Here is a 22,036-nt window from a genome sequence, read left to right as displayed (position 1 = left end):
GAATATAAATTATATATATAGGATATACTATATAGGTGTGTATATGTATGTTACATGTGTGGGTGTATATGTATATATATTGGTTCTGTTTATATATATAAATGGTTCTGAATGCGTCTTTTTCTCTGGAGAGCCCTGACTGACACACCGTGGCCACAGTGTCCAGACTTCATGCAGACTGGCTCATTCTCCTCATCAGCCACAGTGTTCACCCGACTCCTGTCTTCCACCCAGGCTGGTCTTTTCTCTTCCTTCTCTCATCCTGAGTCTGTGCAGCTCCCCCGTCCGCTCCTTCCGCTGGCTATGCTCCCTGTCGAGGTCACTCTCCTTTCTTTACTTGATTGACTCTTACTCATGCCTCAGCCGTTAGCTGAACTGTTGCTTCCTCATGGACCCTTTCCTGATCTCCCCACATCAAACCCACTTGTAAGCCTTCAAAGCACCTCACATCTCTCCTGAGGAGCTGGTCGAGTTGTGATTTCAGGCTTCCTTACACATACACTCCATGAAGGCAGGAAGGCTTTTTGTAATTATATTCCCTAGCACAGTGCTTGGGACATGGAAGGCTCTCGATGAGTATTTGTTTAATAAATGTCAACACAGATGTTAGAAGAGCAGAAAACTGCCCCTCTCCACAGCCACGGCCTCTGAAGTGCTCACAGGTAGAATCCAGTGACCTAGTCGTCTTGACAATTCATCAAGCTGAAACTCAAGGTCAGAAAAAAGGGGAACTTGGAAAGGCAGTCAAAGCAGGCAGAAGGAGGGGGCTTTACTTGCTGGAAACAGAAATGTCTCTGCAGATGGGTTGGAGGTGGTCAGTGTGGCTGCAGCCTCAAGTTGACACTGACTTCTCCAAAAATACCACCTGCCTCTTCACCCAAACTGGGGTTTATGTAATCACATTTCCCAGTTATTACCAACTGCCAAATGCTGAAACTCTCAGAAGCACCTTTTTTAAGTGTTAAAAGAAAAATCAACTTTAGCCTATTAAAGAAGAGAAAAAGAAAACAAAGATTTGTTCTTACCAGATTTCTTTTTATAAAAAAAAAACACTCAGACCCTAAAAAAAAAAAAAACCTAGCCCTGGCTGAATTTTGATAAGTATAAGCAAATGATTATTACATTTCTTCTTCAAGTTATTTTTACCCTGAGTTCCCTACACTGGATAAGCTGGCAAATTTCCCCAAATACCAGGCCACTGAGTCACATTTCTAAAGGCAGTAGCTACAGCTGATTCCTCAGTTTATATATGTGGCAATTTTAAAGCATATATTCAAATTTACTGGCATTTTCCCTAGTGACAGGTGGGGTCTATACCCTTTGCTTCCAGGGCTTAGTTGTAGACAACAGGGCAGTTCCACCTTATTCACAGGAACTGTCATCACTGGGGCCCTGAGCCAGCAGGTAAGAAGTCTGACTCTCCTAAGGCTGCCATACTGTGAGGAAGCCAAGCCACCAGGGAGGCTGCGTGGAGCTGACCCAGTTGGCATAGTCTTTAAGTCCTCCTCTCCCAGGTGCCAAATATGTGAGTGAACAAGTTCTCAGATGACTCTAGCCCCAAGCTGTTGAGTCAACCTCAGACTTTGAATCTTCTCAGCTGAGGCCTCAGACGTGGGGGAGGGGAGGCTCAAACAAGTCACCCCACCCCCACCCCCCAGTTTCCCTTCTGAATTCCTGCCCCCAAAGCTGCAACACAGTTCTTGCATTACACCACCCTGTTAGGTGTGGTGTTTGTTATGCAGCAATAGTAACCAGAACAATATAAAAAAATGAGAGTCATTTTTTAGACATGTCAAAATGAGTGTCTAACTTTCCTCCACAGGAGTCAACACCCATCATTAGCTTTTACCCTTGACAAGTCTCTCAAATGTAAACCAGCCAAACAAACAAGTAAACAAAAGCTGGTCCTGGCATTTCATGAAAGGAATAGATTCCAAGCAAAGAGATACTTACTCAGAGGGAGAAAAGAATTGTGTTTGGGAAAGGAAGTGCTCGATCAATGTTTGATGAATGAATAAAGAAATGCTCCAAAGAACCATGAAATGTTTCGGTGAGGGTACAGCAGAAAGCAAAGGATTGTTTCCCAAGATCAACAGCAACCTTAGCCCCCAGTTTAAAATATTCAGTCCTCCAGAAATTTCTAGGGCTCATCCTTTCGTTCTCATTCTGTAATTTTTTTTATTGATTTATAGTCAGTTTACCATGTTGTGTCAATTTCTGGTGTACAGCATAATTTTTCTGTCATACATGAATATATATATATTCATTTTCATATTCTTTTTCACTGTGAGCTACTACAAGATCTTGAATATATTTCCCTGTGCTGTACAGTATAAACTTGTTTATCTATTCTATTCATTCTGTAATATTTAATGGAATTTATCAGCAATCAAATCACATGCAAAGGATATATACTTGTATATGACACATCTTCTGATATAAAACTGAGCTGGATAACAGACACATTGAATGACAGAAAGGATCACAATTATTTTGACAAGCTGGAATAATGAAGCAAGATAAGTGTAAGTGGCTGGAGTAATCTTATCCCATAGGGCAGCTGAAGAGAGGGTGTAAGGAACTCATAGTTTTCGTGGGAAGATGTTGGACTCATTCTGAAAATAACAGGAAGCAATGGAATACTTAGAATAGGAGAGCTCTGTGATAAAATACAGTGTTTTAGAGGATTAATTCAACATCTATCTTAATGTGATGAAATTAAGGGAGAACAAATAGAAAGAAGAAAGGCCACTTAGCACTTAGGAAATGTTTGCGATTCCACAATAACAGAAGGATATGGATTTGGCAACATGGATGAACCCAGAGATCATCATACTAAGGGAAGTAACTCAGACAGAGAAAAACAAATAGTACATTGTATCACTTGTATGTGGAATCTGAAAAATGATGCAAATGAACTTATTTACAAAACAGAGACTCACAGACATAGAAAATAAGCTTATGGTTACCAAAGGGGAAAGGGGGGCAGGGATAAATTAGGAGTTTGGGATTAGCAGATACAAACTACCATATATAAATCAGATAAACAACAAGGCTCTAATGTATAGCACAGGGAACTACATTTTATATCTTGTAATAGCCTATAATGAAAAGAATTTGAAAAATATATATATGTATAACTGAATCACTATGCTGTACACCAGAAACTAACACAACATTGTAAGCCAACTAACTATACTTCAATTAAAAAAAAAAACAAAAAAACCCAGCTACATCAAAAGAAAAAAAAAGGTGGGGGGAAGGTATAGCTTAAGTGGTAGAGTGTATGCTTAACATACACAAGGTCCTAGGTTCAATTCCCAGTACCCCCTCTAAACATAAATATACCTAATTAACTCCCTATCTCCCCACCCCCACAAAAAAAGGATATGAATCTTGGCTGGTATGACCATAGTGGGAGGAAAAGAGGGGCAGAGGCAACTCGGGGGCATAACCAGGAAGATTTGGGCAGCCGATGGGGTATCAAGAACACAGGTGAAGGAAGCATCAAGGGAGACTCAGAGGCCCTGAGGGAGAGGTCAGTAGAGCTGATGGAAACAGAAAAAATGGAGGAGAAAACGTGCTTGGAGAAGAGGAAAAAGAGCTCAGTAGGAATCTATGGACGCTGAGATAGTGCTACTGAACTTCAGGTAAAAAGAACCACTGGATAATTGGAGACCTTGGATTAAGGCTTAGGGGAAGGGGCAGGCCTAGGAAAGCAGATTTGGGAATTATCAGCCTGCAGGTAATACCTAAGCCAATTGAGTGACCCATAGATGCGCCATGTTAGACCATGTGATATCTTTGGTCTTCATGGCATATTATAGCTCAGGATGAAATATTTTGAAAATATACTGCATCTTTTTCATGTAGTGAGTTTCCTAATTAAGTCTACTGCAGCACAGCCATTTTCTCGATCCTTTAATTATTCAGACACAAAATACGAACTGCCAAGAGTACCTGTATTTCTTTTGACTCTCAATATATTTTGAACTATTCCTCCCACTCACTTCAACTGACAAGACTGACCCATAGAAATGAAGGAGCATTTTTAATGTTTTTAAAGAATCTCTGGGTGGGCCACTATCCCTATGGTTCTCCACTTCAATAAATTGTAAGAACACCAAGAGCTTTTGTAGAGCCAAAAAGAACCAAAGGATGTGCAGCTGGAGGTGTCAGCTGTGCCTACCGAGTTCTAGCCAGAATAACTCCCCAGGGTGTCCAGCTGTAGAGAGAAAAAGAGAAGAAAAACAGTAATTCAGTCGTTGGGGAAGTCAACAGTGGCTGAAGATTCAAGTTGGCCACAGAGCTCTATTACAGCTGGGTACCAGAAGAGGTGCTGCTGCCCCCGCATTTGGGTAACTTACAATTGCAAAGTGAACATCTGTCTGTGACCATCTGTCTGCAAGCACGCTGGGGTCAGAGGCACAGCGGAATATAGACCTGAAAGCGGACTGAGATAAGATAAGGAGGGGAAAATATGTAAGGAATCTAACTGATTTCACTTAGAAAAAGACAGCCAGTTGAAAGAAAGTGTGGGACAGGGTCTCCTTAAATAAATTATGACTCAGCAAGTGCCATTTTATCTGCCTAAGAAAATAATTACAGGAAAGCAATGTTTCCTGAAAAGTGTCTCGGTGAAATGAGCCCATTTGGAATAGCGACAGAAGTTTCTGGCAGATGGAGGGTAGCACTGCATGACTTCTCAGAAATGACCTGGTCTGATCTCAGCCGGGTACAGAACTGAGACATTACAACCATGCCCTTCTAGAAAGCATTGACACCTGCTTTCCTCAGCCTCCATGACATCTATCATATTTCATGCATGGATCAGCCATCCTCAACTCACTTTTACAGATTTCTTTTCCTCTGCTTCTTCCTTCCTTCCTTCCTTCCTTCCTCCCTCCCTCCCTTTCTTTCTTTCTTTCTTTCTTTCTTTCTTTCTTTCTTTCTTTCTTTCTTTCTTTCTTTTTCTTTCTTTCTTTCTTTCTTTCTTTCTTTCTTTCTTTTATTGAAGTATAGTCAGTTGTGTGGTGTACAACACAATGTTTCAGTCATGCATATACATATATATATTCCATTTCTTAACTCTTTTTCATTATAGGTTACTACAAGATATTGAATATAGATCCCTGTGCTATAGAGTAGAAACTTGTTGTATGTCTATTTTATACATAGTAGTTAGTATCTGCAAATCTCGAACTCCCAATTTATCCACCACCCCCCCACACACCATATTTGTTTTCTATGCTGGTGAGTCTGTTTCTGTTTTGTAAATAAATTCACTTGTGTCTTTTTTTTAAGATTCCACATATATCCTTTGTTTGTTTCTTAATCCTGGAGACCTTCTGGGCTCTAGCCCCCCCCCCCTCCCACACCAACACTCTCCTTAGGGGATCTCATCTGCTTTCTTGGCTTTAGAGTCATTCACGTATTGATGACTGCCAAATATTTACTCCCACCCAGACCTCTCATGCTGACCTCAGACCTGGATAGCAACTGTGTACTGCCTGTCTCTTCCTGGGCATTTTACAAACTCAACTTGTCTAAAATTGAACCCATGACTCCTGGAGACTCAGGCCTTCTCTACTGTTCCCTATCAGTATATAGCACCTCCACTCTCTTGTTACCCAAGTTGGTCACCCAGGAGTCCATATTTGAATGCTCTTCCTCTTGACCCACACTTCAACCACACACCAGTGGCCTAAATTAACCCACTGCTCTCCAACACCATTTCCATGATCCGAGACTAAGGAACCACTGTCTTTCATTTCATTATCACAACAGCCTTCTCACTTGTCTTCCTATCGATGATTTTGATTCTACCCAACTCCAGCCCCATTCCATTCTCAGGCGCTCATTCTTTTTTTTTTTTTTTTTTTAACATTTTTTTGAGTTATAGTCAGTTTACAATGTTGTGTCAATTCCCAGTGTAGAGCACAATTTTTCAGTTATACATGAACATATGTATATTCATTGTCACATTCTTTTTCGCTGTGAGCTACCACAAGATCTTGTAAATATTTCCCTGTGCTATACAGTATAATCTTGTTTATCAAGCGCTCATTCTGGAACAAATCTAATCTGTTAACTTCTTCAGCCTGAAGCACCCCAATGGGTTATTGTTGCTCTTAGGATAAGGTCCAGATTTGTCGATAGGATCTGCATCATCTGGTCCATCCCATCTTCTTACCCCTCACCATTGCCTCTCTTTACAGTCCAGCCATGCTGAGTTATCTCTAGTTCCATGAGCCTACCAAGTTCTCCCTCAACTACAGACTTTTGAATATGCTGCCTGGCATTCTCTTCAACATCAAACAATGACTATTCATCCTTCAGGTCCCAGTTTAGACAAAACTTTCCCTGACAAGGCTTCCTTGACCAGTCCAGTCTGTGTTAGGTGGCACGCAGAGAACTCCCAAACACGCTGTGTTTTCCCCTTCTACTGTTAATGTCTATTTCCATGTCTTTATCTTCCATTAGACCTTAAGCTAAATGAGGGCAGGAAGCATCTTTGTTTTGTGGACAGTTGTACAACCAGCACACAGCCCAATATTATATACGTTGAACGATTAAATGATTACACAAAATATGGGATTAGCAGACTCTCTGAGCAGCAGCGAAACTTTGCTAGGTCGCCAAACAATGTCCCCTCAGAGAATTAAAAAGATTTTCAAAGTTCCTTCATCTAAGATGAACCTGACAGCTGCAACATCTCCAGGAACATTCCATCCCTGGTGTGTGGCCAACAGAAGTCTACTGAGGGATTCTCAGCAGCAGATCACTGCACGGCTCTTATTCCAAGCACAGAATAATCTTTTTACTTCCAACAAGGGACATCAAGAAATAAAGGATCTTTCCTTTGGTGTCAGGAGCCTAAATATAAAGCCTAATATAAAGCAGAAAAGTCTAGATGGACTCAGAGTCTTCCCAGAGAAGATTGTATTGGACTGCTTCCTAAATCAGTGGTTTCAAAACTTGAATCAGAATCACCTGGACCACTTGTTAAAGCACAGATGTCTGAACCCGACCCCCAGAGTTTCTGATTCAGTAGGTCTCGGATAGGACCAGAGAATTTGCATTTCTAACAAATTTCCAGGTGATACTGATGCTGCTGTTCTGGGGACCACAACCTTGAGAACCACTGCTCTAAACATTTGAGTCACCCTCTCAGTTATACAAACATCAGAGAAGTAGGCTAAACCCCTGGAAAGGAAGATCTCATTGCTGGGCAGGAAGTGGGGCAACTTGCATAGGGATTAGAGAGCCTCTGAGAAATAAGAAACCAGCAAATCAAAACTCCAGTCCCCTCTGTATTGAGACTGAAGGCTACTAGAATCACTTACGACAGTTCAAATTATAACACTTCTGCAAAAGGACATCAAGGGCCTCATGGTGGAAGTGTCCACCCACAGTCACTCAGTGGACACAGGCAAGGGCCCCAAACACAGGTCTATCCAATAGGTGTGCATGGGGAGCAAGCCGCAAGGACTGGTTCAACGCTGGCAAAACACCCCCAAGGACTGGTTCAGCGCTGGCAAAATACAAGTTGATCTGTGAGAGTCAGCCCCGAACAGCTGTTGAAACTGTTGAGAGAGACCCTCTTTTTCCTCTGGGGTTGCCAGACTAATAGGAGGTAAGTCTGGGTCCTTTGGAAGAGTGTGGCAGAGAAGGACACCAATACAAGTGAAGACTCAGGTAAGAACTGACAGCGATACCCTCCTGATAACATCATCTGAATCCAGCAGGGCCTGGAGTTACCAAATCCTTGAGCTGGGCCGAGTTTCTGTCTTGACTGATGGAGCTCTCCCAGCATTGCTCTGGTCTAGGATGCTTAGGTAACCATCTGTTCTAGGATTCCTCTCAAGATAGGCAGCACTGCCAGGCCCACAGCTTTGCCAGCCCCCTTGGGATTCTGCTGAATGGATTTTTATTTTCCTAACAAATCAAGACTTTAGCAAAGCACTTTGTCTCATCAGTGCTCCTTCACCTTTGTCCTCTCCTCTGGGAGCTCCCTGAATATATGCTCTTTACACCACTTTCGTGATGTGGTGGCTGGCTTATACGTCAACTAAGTGACTGCTTGCAAACAGCCTTTAAAAGAAAAATAACAAGTTTGGGTTGGATTTGTCTGCACCCAAATATGAAATGAAGAAAAAAAAAAAAAAAAAAAAGGACAAGGAGACAGGCACACTGGAAGGAATACTAAACCAAAATAGAAAATAACCCACAAAGGTGAGCTTCCAAAGTCAGGTAAACCTTCACTCCACTCCAGGCTATTTCTTATTAAATCCCAACTCCCACTAGAAGCTTCACCACTTTTCTTTCCTTTGAGAAAGCCATTATGGAGGAGGGGGTGCCAGAGGATGACAACGGAGATGGTGACTCTCACATAAGTCAGCTTCCTCTTCCCCAAATCAGTTTCCAGAAACTCTGCCACATCATGCAGTGAGAACCCCCTGGCTTCCAACTCAAAGAAAAGTCTCAGAGATCTCAGGCGCAGACGACAGCCACTCTCCTTTGGTGGCTTTTGGTGACAAATAGCTTCCTGCCAGCTTGCTCCCCAACCCTGAACTCGCAGAATAGGATTACTCCACAGGAAATAGAACCCACAAAAGGGTGAGAAGTGTACCCGGCATAGGGTCTGTCATTCACATCTTCTTGGTTAAACGTGCCTGTTGCCGCCTAAGGAGTCTGTCAGAATCACTGGGCACAGCTGTGGTCACGGACGCTCCGTCCAACAACCGGACCCGAGAAGTGGCCCATCTTTCTGACATCAAGAGACCTGCCGTGGAAGAAAAACAGAAACGGCACAGATGGAGCTGCCTTTTCAAATCCTTGTGGATGTCATGAGATTAGCAGCTTTCCTCTGAGTCGGCCTCAAAGACTTCCTTTACAATTGTTCATAAGCTAGCTCAAGGGATAGGCAGTGAAGTTCACTAAAACAAAAACATAACCTCAAACATCCAAAACAGCTGGTGGAAATTGTGACTGTTTTAGAGGAGCTGACTTATCTGGCTGAGTCAAAACAAGTGTGAGCGCTTCAAACAGGCACGAGATGAGAAACACAATTAGGTGTTTATAGACTGCTGTCCCTCTTGGGTTTTTTGTTTTTTGCTCTTTTGGTTTTTTTCTCCTTTGCCTGATGTGAATCTCTTCTTTAGCTTCATCCTGATGCGGAATAAAAACCTTTATGATATAAGAATGGAAATATGGGGAAATATATTTTAAATGACTTTTTTTCCCCAGTTGTAAAAGTAGTACATGTTCTTTAGCGAAAACTTAGGAAATGCAGAAAAACCACAAACAAGAAAATGAAAATCACCTGGAATCCCATTGCTACTATTTCCATTTTGTTCTTTTTTGACTTTGGTTTTACATACACATGCACATACCACAGAATTTAAAATACATATTTAAATATATATAATGCTTATTAAAGTGACTTATTTTGTGCTATTGTAAACAATGCTGTGAAGAATATCCTTGTTGATAAATCTTCACACATGTACATATTTAGGGAATTGACTTTCTCTTTCAGGGCACTGAAATTCAGGATGTGAAATGGATGGTGATTGGCACTGAAGGAGAGTAGCCCCTTTCTCCCTGAGAGTTTCTGCCAGTTGCCTTCTTTGACACATTTTCAGACCAATTAGACAGCTATTAGTAGAACTTCAAGGCCCTCTTGGTTTCATAGACGCCTTGCTTTCAGTCAAGTGGCCGGTCTCTTTGGTTTGCAATGCAGAAACATTAAAATCACTGTTTTTTAAATGTATGGCCAGAAATGAAAGCAAATAGATATTAGAAAAGATTGCTACTCTTATTAGAAAAAGAAAATATAGAAGAGTAAATTACATCAAGAGAGATATCCTGCTGATTAGACTGGGCTGCTCAAAACTTTGCCTTCCAGAAAACTCTCAAATGTAGATAATTTGTAGCAGGTTTAACAACTGCAGGAAATCAGCTAAAATTTTCCACTTTCTTATTTTTCCTATTTTCTAATCCAAAAAGTGAAATGAAACATTCCTAAGGAGAAGACTCTTAACTGGCACGATTACCTCTCTTTGGAGATTTACTGCCCGCGCTGAACAATTGCTTCTGTATTGGCACAAGCCATTCAGTCACTCACCATTGGCGGGTGAATCACTCCCCAAGAAAAATCATTCCAGAATTTGGATAACAGAGAAGTTTGCTTCCAGCCAAAAGCTCAATGAAGGCTGGTAAAATTTAGGAAAATCATTATCATGAAAGCCTGCCATGGTTTCAAAGAGCATCTCTTAGTAGTTGTTACTGCACCCTGTGACCTCTAAAAAAAAAAAGTGTAAGCAACTTCACACACACACACACAGCCCCTGCCAGTTTCCCTTAAAAGTCTCATTCTCTTCATCACCACCGAATGGAATTAAAAACAGTTGGTCAAGTTCCACTAATCGACAGCTGCTTGCAATTAGATGAAGCACTGAGAGCCTCTCTTAACTACCTTCCCAACTGCCTAACCGTTGAGTGCCAGCAATACACCGTGATAATTTGCCAGAATGTTTAACTTATCTCCATCTTTAGTGGTTTCTATACCTTCCTTATTTTCTCCAGTCTTCCCACACACTGTCTGACGCTTCCAGTTCCTCTTGTTAAATTAGGGGTATACAGAGAAGGGATTAGTTGAAACCGGGTTGAGCTGCTTTGTGCTCAGATGGAAAATTCTATCCAGGCGACTATTAGAGGGCAGAGCAAATCTTGATGTTTCCCAAAAAGAAAAGAAAAGATGCCTTTTTTCCTTTTTTTTTTTTTTTTAAGACAATGAACTGAAAAGTTCACTGTAATATTTCTCATCAAGGGACGATGAAGAAAAACAGAAGTTCCTGGGCCTTTGTAAACTCTTTCTAAGTCTCACTACTCATAAATAATAATTTCAGAGTAGGGAGAAAATGCACAGTTCGCTTTATTCGATGTCTTCCTTTACAAACTGGTCACTGAGAGTCAAGATGTTTTTTCCCAAGGTCACAGAAAAAACGTGGCAGAGCATGGCCTGAATCCAACTTCCTGATTCTCAGTCCAGATGGCTTTCTGCTACCCTAGCTCCCTTTGCTAAAGAGACTACCTTCCCACCTCTAGAAGGAAGCAGAGGCCAGCATGGCTACACCACTTGCCCAAACCAAGGGGAAGAGTAGCTGTCCTCTCTCACTGAAGGATGCTGAACCCAAATCAGTAGAGAGTATTTTCACCATGTTAAGTTGATAATGAACTCTTTTGTAATCACATATACTATAGAACGTGATTCTCTTTTCCCTGGAAAAGCCTCTATAGCCAGGAACCCATCCTAGGGCTTGAAGTGGGGGGAAAAAGAAAAACAGACATGTTATGGCTTCATCCTTGCAATCATGTTTCTCACTCCCCCACAAATAAGACCCCGCACAAACTTAACCCCATCTATGGGCATGTAACCATAATATGACCATGTTTCTTCTTTATCTCACTCTCCCTGATGCTTACCCCGATCCCACACCCACTTGACCTGTTGAGTGGTCAAGGAGGCAGGAGGAGAATGAAGGAGAGATCTGTCGTAGGAAGGGAAGGGAGAAGAAGCAAGAGAGAGGGAAAGAGGGAGTCAGTAGAAGGGAGCAGCTTTACCTACTCAAAATTCAAGAAGCAGAGTGAAAGTCAAGACAAAGATGGGAGCCCTCATGCCCCAGACCTCTCACTCCCAGCCCTGGGAGCCCTTTTCTTGTCTCTGCTCTTCCCGGGGCTAATCCTCTCTTCTCCAGAAACCCCCTCCCCACATCTCCAAGAGTCTAGTCCTCTTCTTCAGACAGCCAGGGAGTACTCCTTCTGTATCTGAGGACAATTCACTTTCTCCTTAAACTCATACTTCCATTTTACTTGCAGCAGAGAGTTATCCTTATATATTTTTCTGCTTCAAAGTCTTTTTGTTCTATAGATTGGAGACAGAGCTAGAGAGAAATTTTAAAAACTTCTTCCCTATGGCCATAATGTTCTAAGTGTTAAAAAAAAATACTATTCTGAAAAAAAAATACTACTCTGGCTCTTTCCCATCTTGCAAGATGATGGGTGAAAAAGCTAAGAAGCTGGATAGCAGAAGAAATCTGAAGCCAAGAAGGCTGATGCCAGGGCAAGGTCCAGAAGAGAAACCTCAAGACCAAAACACCTCAGAAGGGGAAACCTCACCACAACCAAAACCTCATCCTAGTCAGAGGAATTGGCAGCTTTTCCCCACCTGCTGTGTGTTCCAGCAAGGCCACGTACAAGAGGAAGTAGTCAGCAGCTACATTTAAGGTTGCAAAGAAAAAGAAGGAGAAATCTCTTGCTGCTGACACCAAACTAGTTGGTGGTGACAGAGATGGTGAGACCCAGGCGATTATGCTTTGCAGGACGCCTGCAGACTCTTCTACTGAAGGTGTGCCTTGGAAGCTCTTGGGCCATGGGAAAAAGCCCTTCTGTCAGATGTGAGGAAGCTGCGAGCTGGCATCCCTCCCAGAGCCACTCTGAGCATCCTCACTGGGTGCTGCAGAGGCTAAACGGTGGTTTTCCTGAAGCAGCTGAGCAGAAGCTTGCTGCTTGTGACTGGACCTCTCATTCTCAGTCGAGTTCCTCTGCTGAAACACACCAGAAATTTGTCATCACCACCTCCACCAAAATGGATATGAGTGGTGTGGAAATCCCAAAACATCTCTCTGAGGCTTACTTCAGGAAGGAGCAGCTTGGGAAAGCCAGATATGAGGAAGGTGAGCGCTTCGACACAGGGACAGGGAAATCTGAGCCCACAGAGCAGCACAGGGTCAATCCGAGAGCTGTGGGCTCCAATGCTGCCGAAAACTCACAGCCGTTCCTCAGCTCCAGGGTGACCTCTGTTCTGAGCTTTTCTCTCACAAATGAAATTTATCCTCACAAATTGGTGTTCTAAATTTCTTACAAAGAACCTAATTGAATAACTGAAATGTCTCCCAAAAAATACAGTTCTGGTTGGTAGAGATATTACATTTATCACAAGTAAAGAGCTGGTCATAGTATAAATCTTGTAGATAATTATTAAATATATAAAATATATTGTATTGAAAATGAATTTCTTAATGAATTCAGTGACACTGTTTTTTAACCAAATTAATTCATGTATCTCTGATTGGATAGTTCTTAACAGTAAACTATGGCAGTGTTCAGAGTCAATTCTTTTCCAATTTTTCACTTTCATAGAAGTAAGAGAAAGTGCTTGTTTTATCCACCTAAATAAATAGAGGAAAGGAAAGTTTTGTTACAGCAGTGATACTAAATGCTAGAATCTCCTTTCTAGTTATATATCAAAATGACAGTACTCCACCCTCAAAAATTATTTTTAATGCCCTGCCTCCTGACAGCTTACTTAGGGCCTCCTTCAACTTTGTTGAAAGCCAAGAACTGGAGACCAATTGCCTTGAGAACAGATTTTGTTTTAATTCCATAATAAGAGTCATTCACTTTTTTTAACACTAAGGTTTTCTGAGTATTTTTTATTGAGTTATTTTATTAAGTAATATTTTGAGTTATTACTAGTTTTGTCCCCCAAAGGATTTTCCACCCTAGGACAAGATACCCTAGCAAGATAGGAGATAGGTAAGTTTTATTCATAGAGAGGTGGGAAAGTTAAATGAGCACCCAGACACTGGCCCTTGGGCAGATCCCTTCTAGCAGAGCACAAAGGAAGACAATGCTCTTGACGCTACACGTGCCTGCACACCCTTTACAAAGTCTTCACGGTCTCCAGGAATACACATCCCAGTCTGAAGATCACTGGACTAAAGACCCTGCATGGTCTAGCCCCCAACCTGCTTGCCAATCTCATTCCAAACCCTCTCTTGCTCATGCTCTCAGGTCCCCTGGGTCACTGACGTACTGCTTCTGCTGCCTGAAAGCGATTCTCTCAGACCCCTTCTCTGACTGTCCAATATAAAATAGGTTTCCCAGTTTCTGTCTGTCTGTCTGTCTGTCTCTCTGTTCTCTGCTCTTCTCCTTCCTAACACCACAATTTTCCAGTGCATATTTATTTGCATTTGTTCAAGTAGCCCACTAGACCAGTGTCTAAGGTGGTCCCCTACCAGCCTCCTTAGCATCCACTGAGAACATGTTAGAAATGCACGTTCTGAGACCCCACCCAGACCTAAGGAAGGAGAGACTCTGAAGCAATCTGTGTGTTATTAAGTCTTTCTGGTATTTCTGCTGCTGCTCAAGTGTGAGACCCTCTGTCCTGGGTCATAGTCTCCATGAAGGAAGAGCCTATGTCTGTTTTTTTCATCACTGTATTCCCAAGACTTTGCCCAGTGGCTGGCACATAAGAGATGCTTCATAAATATATACTGTTGAATCAACTCAGAGAAGACAAAAGCTTGCCTGTGGTAAGACATACATTTATATAGTGACCCATTAAATGTATGGAAATGTATAACCCATAATAAAAATTCCACAAAATATAACACTTACTACATGCCAAGGATACCAAACATTCTCCATCGTATTGTTTGTTTTCTTTATTTTCTTCCCTTTTTTTCTGATAAGAGGATCCTTAAATTTATTTCATCCTCGCTAATGGGTCTTATGTACAGTTTGAAAAACCCTAGTCATTGAAGCTTTTCTAAAGAAATTCACTTCATGCCGTTGCCTCTGTTATTCTTTTAATCTGGAATTAATTCTCTTCCCTCCCATCTCCTCATGCCCAAGTCTCGCTGGTTGGTTCTTCAAGGCCCACCTGTCAGAATGGATTTCTCTAATATGAAGATAATCTTTCCCTCTTCTGAACCCCCACCATATTTGCCCTGTACTCAGCTCAGAACTTCACCTACGTGTTCCTTTTAATACACTGTTTATAGAATATCACTTTCCCTATTAAAGTTAACCCTTCAGAGTAGGATCCATGTATGATTCATCTTTGGACTCTTCACAGCATTTAGCATATAAATTCAAATAATGTTTCCTGAGTAAATTAGACCATCAAGGTTCTGGGGAGAAATATTTCTAAAGGAAGTAGGATTTCAGTGGGTGGCTGAGAGAGGGAGGGCATGTGAGGAAAAAGGAACTGTCTGAGCAAAGTGCCTGCAACAGAAAAGTGAGGACACAGGCAGGCCGTATCGCACGTGCAGTGGAGAAAAGGCTAGAAAGGTAGATGGGGTCAGATGCAGAGCACCTGAAATGACCCAGAATAGTCTGCAAGGAAAGGAGAACCCTCACAGGTCTATGGATGTTTTGTTGTTGTTTTTTCAAAAAATGACAACTTCGGTGGCAGGATGTTGGGGGTATAAGGGTGTGGAGGCTCTGAACACGGGCCTCTCGGATCTCCTGCTATGGCAGCATGTTCACCAACCACCCCAGCTGCTGCCCCTGTGGATCCACCACCGTGTTCCTGCCAGGGACACTCTCTCCTGGCTGCCGCCAGTCACTGGGGGAAGTGGCCCTGACCCCTGCCTGTGGGACACGGGACTCCTCTGACTTGGGCTCAAGGCCTCCCACTGAGCTGGCCACGACTTTATAAGGACAGCACAGCAGTGTGAGCCTTCCCAAGTTAGCCTTCTCCTTCCCTCCAGCCCTGTCTGCACTGCAGGGTGAAGTGCTCCCGACCACTCCTGCCTCTTTGCTTTAATCCTTTCCAGGCACTTCCCCTAAAAAAATCTCCTACACTTCTAATCCTGTCTCAGTGGCCACTCCTCTGGGGATATGAACCAACTGCAGAGGAGCAAATAAGATCAGAAAGGAGGTAAGAGGCAAAGAGGGAAGATGGACATGGCCGTGGATTAAATACGCATACGTCTGAAATACACCTACATGTTTAATAACATATACATACAGATATTGAATACATGACAGACACTCAAACTTACTGAAGCTATCAAGACTGAAGGAAGGAAGAATCCACCTAGGAAGCCACTGTTAGGAGGAAAGGCAGATGGTTCATCACATCGCATTTTTCCACAGGCATAAATCCCACTAGGGCCGGCTAACACGAGACAATCTTTCACAAAACGCAAGATGCCCGGCTGACCAGAAGGCTCTTGCTGCATCACGTGCTGCCGGAATACAAGCAGATGTCAACACTTTCACCTTCCACTTTCTAAATATCGCTGATTGGGCCAAGTTTCATTTCACTTATTGGGCCACTTTCCATGTTCGGGGAGAAGGGTTGAGAAAGGGCGGAAGAAAGTGTTAGGATTCAAGTTTCATATCTGCTAAAGTAAACTAACGTTGCTTACTGCTGGGTTTCGAGAGAAGAGCTTCCCTAAATCAGCCAACAGTTGCTCAGAGGAACACTGAGAGCAGGGGGAGGCAAAGTTTTTCTGTAAAGGGCCAGATGGTAAATATTTTCCCCTCTGTGGGACATGAGGTCTCTGCTGCGACTACCACTCTGCTGCTACAGCACAAAAGCAGCCGTGGACAATACAGCAATCAACGTGTGGCTGCGTTCCAATAAAACTTTATTTACAAAAACAAACAATGGGCCAGATTTGGCCCATAGATCATCATTTGCTAACTCCTGATACAGAGCACTAGGGATTCTTTCCCAAAATACCCTCTTCTGCTTTGGATGGTGGTGTTCCACCTGCTTTCTAATCTTTTATCTACTTACTACAAAAGGCACAGAGTTAGAATCTAGTTGAAAATGATCAGTTATATTAAACACCATTGTTAATAAGGGAAATGGCCATGAAACAAGCTCCGGCCTGGAGGAAAGGGTCAAAATAGTTATCAGACTTCAACGTGAATTGACTTTTATTTACTAGACCAGCAGTTCTCAAAGTGTCATCCTTAGATCAGCAGCACTAGGAAAATTAATAGAAATAAAAATTCTCCAGCCTTGTCCCAGACTTACTGAATCAGAATATGTAGGAGTGGAGGCCAGTAATCGGGGTTTTAACAAGCCCTCCCAGGGATTCTGATGCCAGGTCATGCTTGGGAACCACTAAGCTAGGTGATGTCTGTAGGTGCCTCTGCCCCAAGTTCCCCAGCAGCAAAGTAGGCACACTGAAGCCCTGCTATTTTCTCCTGTCACTAAAGTCCCAAAGAGACTGCCGACACTGGGCCAATGCACACTTAAAATGATTCACTTACCTGAAGCCTGTAAGTGCTTAAGTCAAAATACATGTTCTTTTTTTTTCCTTTGCATTTGGATCACCTGCTGTTTAGAAGACAAGATTGTTTTGTTCTAAATCAAATATATATTCATAAAGGTTTTTTTCAGCTTGATTTGTAGAATGATCAATAAAGTCCTTAGAGTTGTAGAGATAAGATATATAACTTTTAAAGTATAATTGATTTACAATATTGTGTTAGTTTCTGGTGTATGGCATAGTGATTCAGTTATACATATACATTCTTCTTCATATTCTTTTTCATTATAGGTTATTACTATATTGGATGTAGTTCCCTGTGCTGTACAGTAGGACTCTGTTGTTTATCAAGATATATAACTTGACTCACAGACATAGAAAGTTTATGGTTACCAGGGTGCGAGGGAGTGGGGAGGGATAAACTGGGAGTTTGAGATTTGCAGATTCTAACGACTATATATATATAAAATAGACAAACAACAAGGTTCCACTCTATAGCACAAGAAACTATATTCAATACCTTGTAATGGCCTATAATAAAAAAGAATATGAAAATGAATAATACATATGTATAAATGAATCACTATGCTGTACATCAGAAATTAACACATAGTAAATCAACTATACTTCAATAAAAACTTTCCGTTTAATTTTTAAAAAGATATGTAACTTATAATGGGAATCAGAACCCACGGGCTAGAGCCAAGACTTGTGTGTCACTGCTGTGTGGAATTAGGTAACACCCAAATCCCACTTAAGTACCTATTTGCATCCCTAATTTATGTGGAGACCAAGGAAAATCCAGGGGAAAATCTCAAGCCATACCTATGACCAGGAGTCAGATATTAGAGACATATCTGGGAGTCTTGGTGGGGTAGATGAGGAATGGAAATAAAGAATAAGAGGGACACAGGGACTGATTTCAGGTCTCCTCCTTCCCCACCTGCATACACACACACCACAATAAAATTAACCATAATGGAAAGCAATCTGACAAACTGAACATGACCAGCTAGAACGCCCTCTGGAGCCTGAACCCCTCAGCAGAGTCAGGTTCTGGGTACGGCATGATAGCCAGCATGTGAGCCATCTCCCCCCAGCCCTCCTAAAGGCGCATGTGCACTTAGGGCTACACGGTGGCTGGGCTCACTGGCTTTGTGTGTAGAAGAAGCAGACTCACTAAGTTCTATCACATTCAGCATAGGACTTGTAGATCTTTCAAGACAAACAAATAGTACCATTTTCTATTTTAGATGATTTACGTATAGTATAATAATTTCATTACATGCCTCTAGCAAAGATAAATAATCTGCATCTATTTCCTTAGATTCCTAACTTGCATTTTCAATGTACAAGGAACTAGCTTTTTAAAAAAAAAAAAAAAAAGCTAAATATAACCACATGCCAGAATTCTAAGAAGTCATTAAACAAGACTCTAACAATTCAGGGTGGGAAGGGATAAATTGGGAGTTTGAGATTTGCAGATACTAACCAATATATATAAAATAGATAAACAACCAGTTTATACTGGTTAGCACAGGGAACTCTAGTCAATATCTTGTAGTAACTTACGGTGAAAAAGAATATGAAAGTAATATATGTACATTCCTTTATGACTGAGGTATTGTGCTGTACACCAGAAATTGACACAATATTGTAAACTGACTGTTCTTCAATAAAAATAAACAGAAGAAAAACATCCTTAAACAAAGACTCTAGCCATCTGAAACAGCACTGTCAAACAAGTTGTGAAACAGACTGAGATAGGTGATAAAAAGAAATACAAGCAGAAAGAAGACATAAAAACTAGTCTTAGTTCCAGCGAAGAGAATGAGCAACTGAAGACTTACTTTCTACAGCTATAATGTTAAATCATCACTTTCTAAAACCTAAGGGTAAAGATGTCTTTACTCATGTAATTTCCTGTTCTATTCTGTCCCTCCCCCTACCAACCCCATCCTCCCACTAAGAAACTTCTGCTTCTTTGAACTGGTATTTGCTGCTTCTTCAGAAATAAAGCCTCAAAGTGCTATGAAATACTACTTGAGACATTTGTCATCATTAGGCCAATTTCTCAACCCACACAGCTCTCAGGGATTGCATCCCTCATGATAGTGTCAGCTGACCAGCTTGTCCTTTGGTCTTGAACCACCTTGTTTTGAGGACATCGCATTTTCATCATGGTGATGTGATCGCCCTATAAGAAAGTACCACTTTGATATGACTTCAATATAAGGATCATTTAATTTCCTGAACAAATGATTTTGTTGAACTCAAGTTACATGAAAACTTAACTCAAACTCACCTTATGTGCCCTCACAAATGTCTCTAATAGTAACCCAAGGCCCACACAGCTGTGCTAGGGTAAAGGCAACCTCAGCTCATTTGATTTTTTCCCAACAAAATGAAATGGCTGAAATCAATAAGCCAAGTACATAGTCAAAAGGATACATAATGCTATGTTTCTCAGCCTCTCAACTGTAGCAACGTCTGGCTAATAAAATATAAACATTATAACTATTCCCATTTTTTCCTGAGTTCATCTATAAATATAACATGATCCCCATAAAATTTCTTCATTTGTTTCTCTAGAGCTAGACAAGGTGATTATAAATTATTGGTTCCTCTGGGACAGGCAATTAAAAGAAGCCTTTATCCCTCTCCTTCTTCCTACTGTTAAAATGAGAGGACTGGAGCTGTAGCAGTATCTTGGGCCATGAGAGATCTTGGGGATGAATGCCACATGTTAGGATGGTGGACCAGAATGATAGAAAAGAGTGTAAGCCACTGATGATGTTAGAACCACCATACCAACACCGAACTCTTGCATCCAGCCTTCTTTTACCAGAGAAAACAAACTCTTTTTGAACACAAAGCTACTCTGTTGGTTTTTTAATTAACTTTAGCTAAACCTAGCCCAACCTGCTGCAATATGCCATTGGCCAAATAGCCAGATGGTACCATCCATGATTCAAAATGAGTCCATCGCTTTTGATGTCCACAACTTACTTTGAAATGCATCCCCCAGCACACCAAAATAATAAGATAGAATGATAAATGGACAGGTGGACAGATAAATGATAAAGTAAATACAGCAAAATATTAGTTGTAGAATATAGACAGTGGGCATTCATAAACAATTCCTTCAACATTTCATAGTAAAATGCTGACAATCCTATTGACTAGCCATCAGCACAATGTATTATGTTTTTAAAAGGTATCCTTGGTCATGAGGGGTTGTGTGCTTCTTTCCTCTCACTAACAGGGCCACTTCTCTTCCTGTTTTACAAACACTGTGTGGCCTTAATGTCTTTAAAAAAAAATAGAACTGGAAGTACTGCCAATGGGACAAACTGGGTGCAAGTAAAACTTTTAAAGGCCATATAAACAGAAATCCATCTGGAAAGAGATTTTCTCCACCAACACAGTAAGAGCTAGAATAGAAGAATTTCCTGATATAGATGTACTGTTTGACTCTCTGCAAATTCCACTGGGTCCAAGAGAGTGGCGTCTAGCTCTTTAATTTGAAAGTAACTTTCACTCGTAAAATGAGGCTAAGAATGTTAGAATTTCAATTTAGCTGAGTTCAGCACTAGGAAACATCATTTTCTTCCCCTGTTAAGATCCTCTCTAGTTCCTCATCAATACAGGGGCATGTCTAAGGACATATAATTTCAGTTTGGTCTTCTGATGAACTTGAAGCATTTCTGTTGAGAGAGTAACAACTCTGGTGTTGGAACTTTTCCCACTGGTCTGAATTTTAAGCAAAACAACATTGGAAATGACCTTTAAACAATTATTGGCAAGAATGCTAAAGTTTGCAAATCATTGCCTGCAAACTGCCAATACAGAAGAAAAAGTCTGCCTTATTCTCCAAGATGCAGTCAGAGTAGTAAGCATTTGAATGGAAGTTGCTGAAAACAGTGCCAAAACACTGATTTGGACTATTGTGTCTACTAAAAGAATCTATTTGTTGGGATTATAATGCCTTTAGAAAACAATGCAAGTTTAATTCCAGAAAACTCAGCTCTGAACGCATCCAACAGTATTTATGTATTATTTTACTGAGAGATATGAGAGCAGATACTGAGCTAATTAAACAGCCTAGATTCAAACAATAATCCCATAGTCACTGGCTTCTGATGACTTACTGAAAATTTCTGATTCTGAATCAACATTTTCCAAATTTGATCTCATCTCAGAAAGCATGTTCTTACAAAGCCTGGAGGAAAAATCTTCAGCTGTGTTTAAATTATTCAAGGATGAAAAAGACTACAGCTTACGTATACATTTAATTTTGGTAGAAAATCACCCACTGTATGTAGAGTTTTATAGCATAGTCTTCTGGGAGAGAAATGAAAGGTGGAGAAGACTAATTATAGACATTGTCAGTATCGGGCAGAGTGTTAAGCACTTTACGTGTATGATCACCCCGATCCTCACGGAATCCTGTGAGACAGGGCATGTTATTCCTCTCATTTTATAGATGAAGAAGCATAGACTTAGAAGCATTTGCCCAAGGTCCCCTGTCTGTCAGTGACAGAGCCCACGCTGGGACCCAAGTCTGCCTGATGCCAGAGTCTGGTCTTTTAACCACCATCTGATATTGCTGTGATCTTTGAAAGCCAAGTGTCCCGCAGAACACTTAGTGGGAGAGTGAGAGAGGAGGGGGCGGCGGAGGGAAACGGGGGCAGGGAGGGGAAGACTTGTCTAACACATAGGTTGGGGATATTGTAAAAGAGGCATTAGAGGTGACAGATATGAACAGACTTCACATCAAATCTGGGCAACTTCTTTGTTTCTTGCTTACTTTTTTCATTCTTCATTTCTTCCATGTTTCATTTCTTCTGGTAAATTTTTTTTTTTTATAAAAGAAGCAAGTGCTTGTAACTTAATTAATTGTAACACTGATTAATTATAAACCACCTCTTCACCCCCTCCACTTTTTCCAAATA

General features: G+C 41.3%; 1 pseudogene; it reads left to right on the top strand.

Moving 5' to 3' along the window:
- Positions 1-11,941: 11,941 nt before the first annotated feature.
- LOC105077389 (large ribosomal subunit protein eL6 pseudogene) lies at positions 11,942-12,919 on the top strand (annotated as a pseudogene).
- The last annotated feature ends 9,117 nt before the right edge of the window (positions 12,920-22,036 follow it).

The sequence above is a fragment of the Camelus bactrianus genome, chromosome 8 (assembly GCF_048773025.1).
Source record: "Camelus bactrianus isolate YW-2024 breed Bactrian camel chromosome 8, ASM4877302v1, whole genome shotgun sequence".
NCBI classification, from domain to species: Eukaryota; Metazoa; Chordata; class Mammalia; order Artiodactyla; family Camelidae; genus Camelus; species Camelus bactrianus.
The sequence above is the reverse complement of the archived record's forward strand: the minus strand, read 5'-3'. Positions and strand labels throughout refer to the sequence as shown.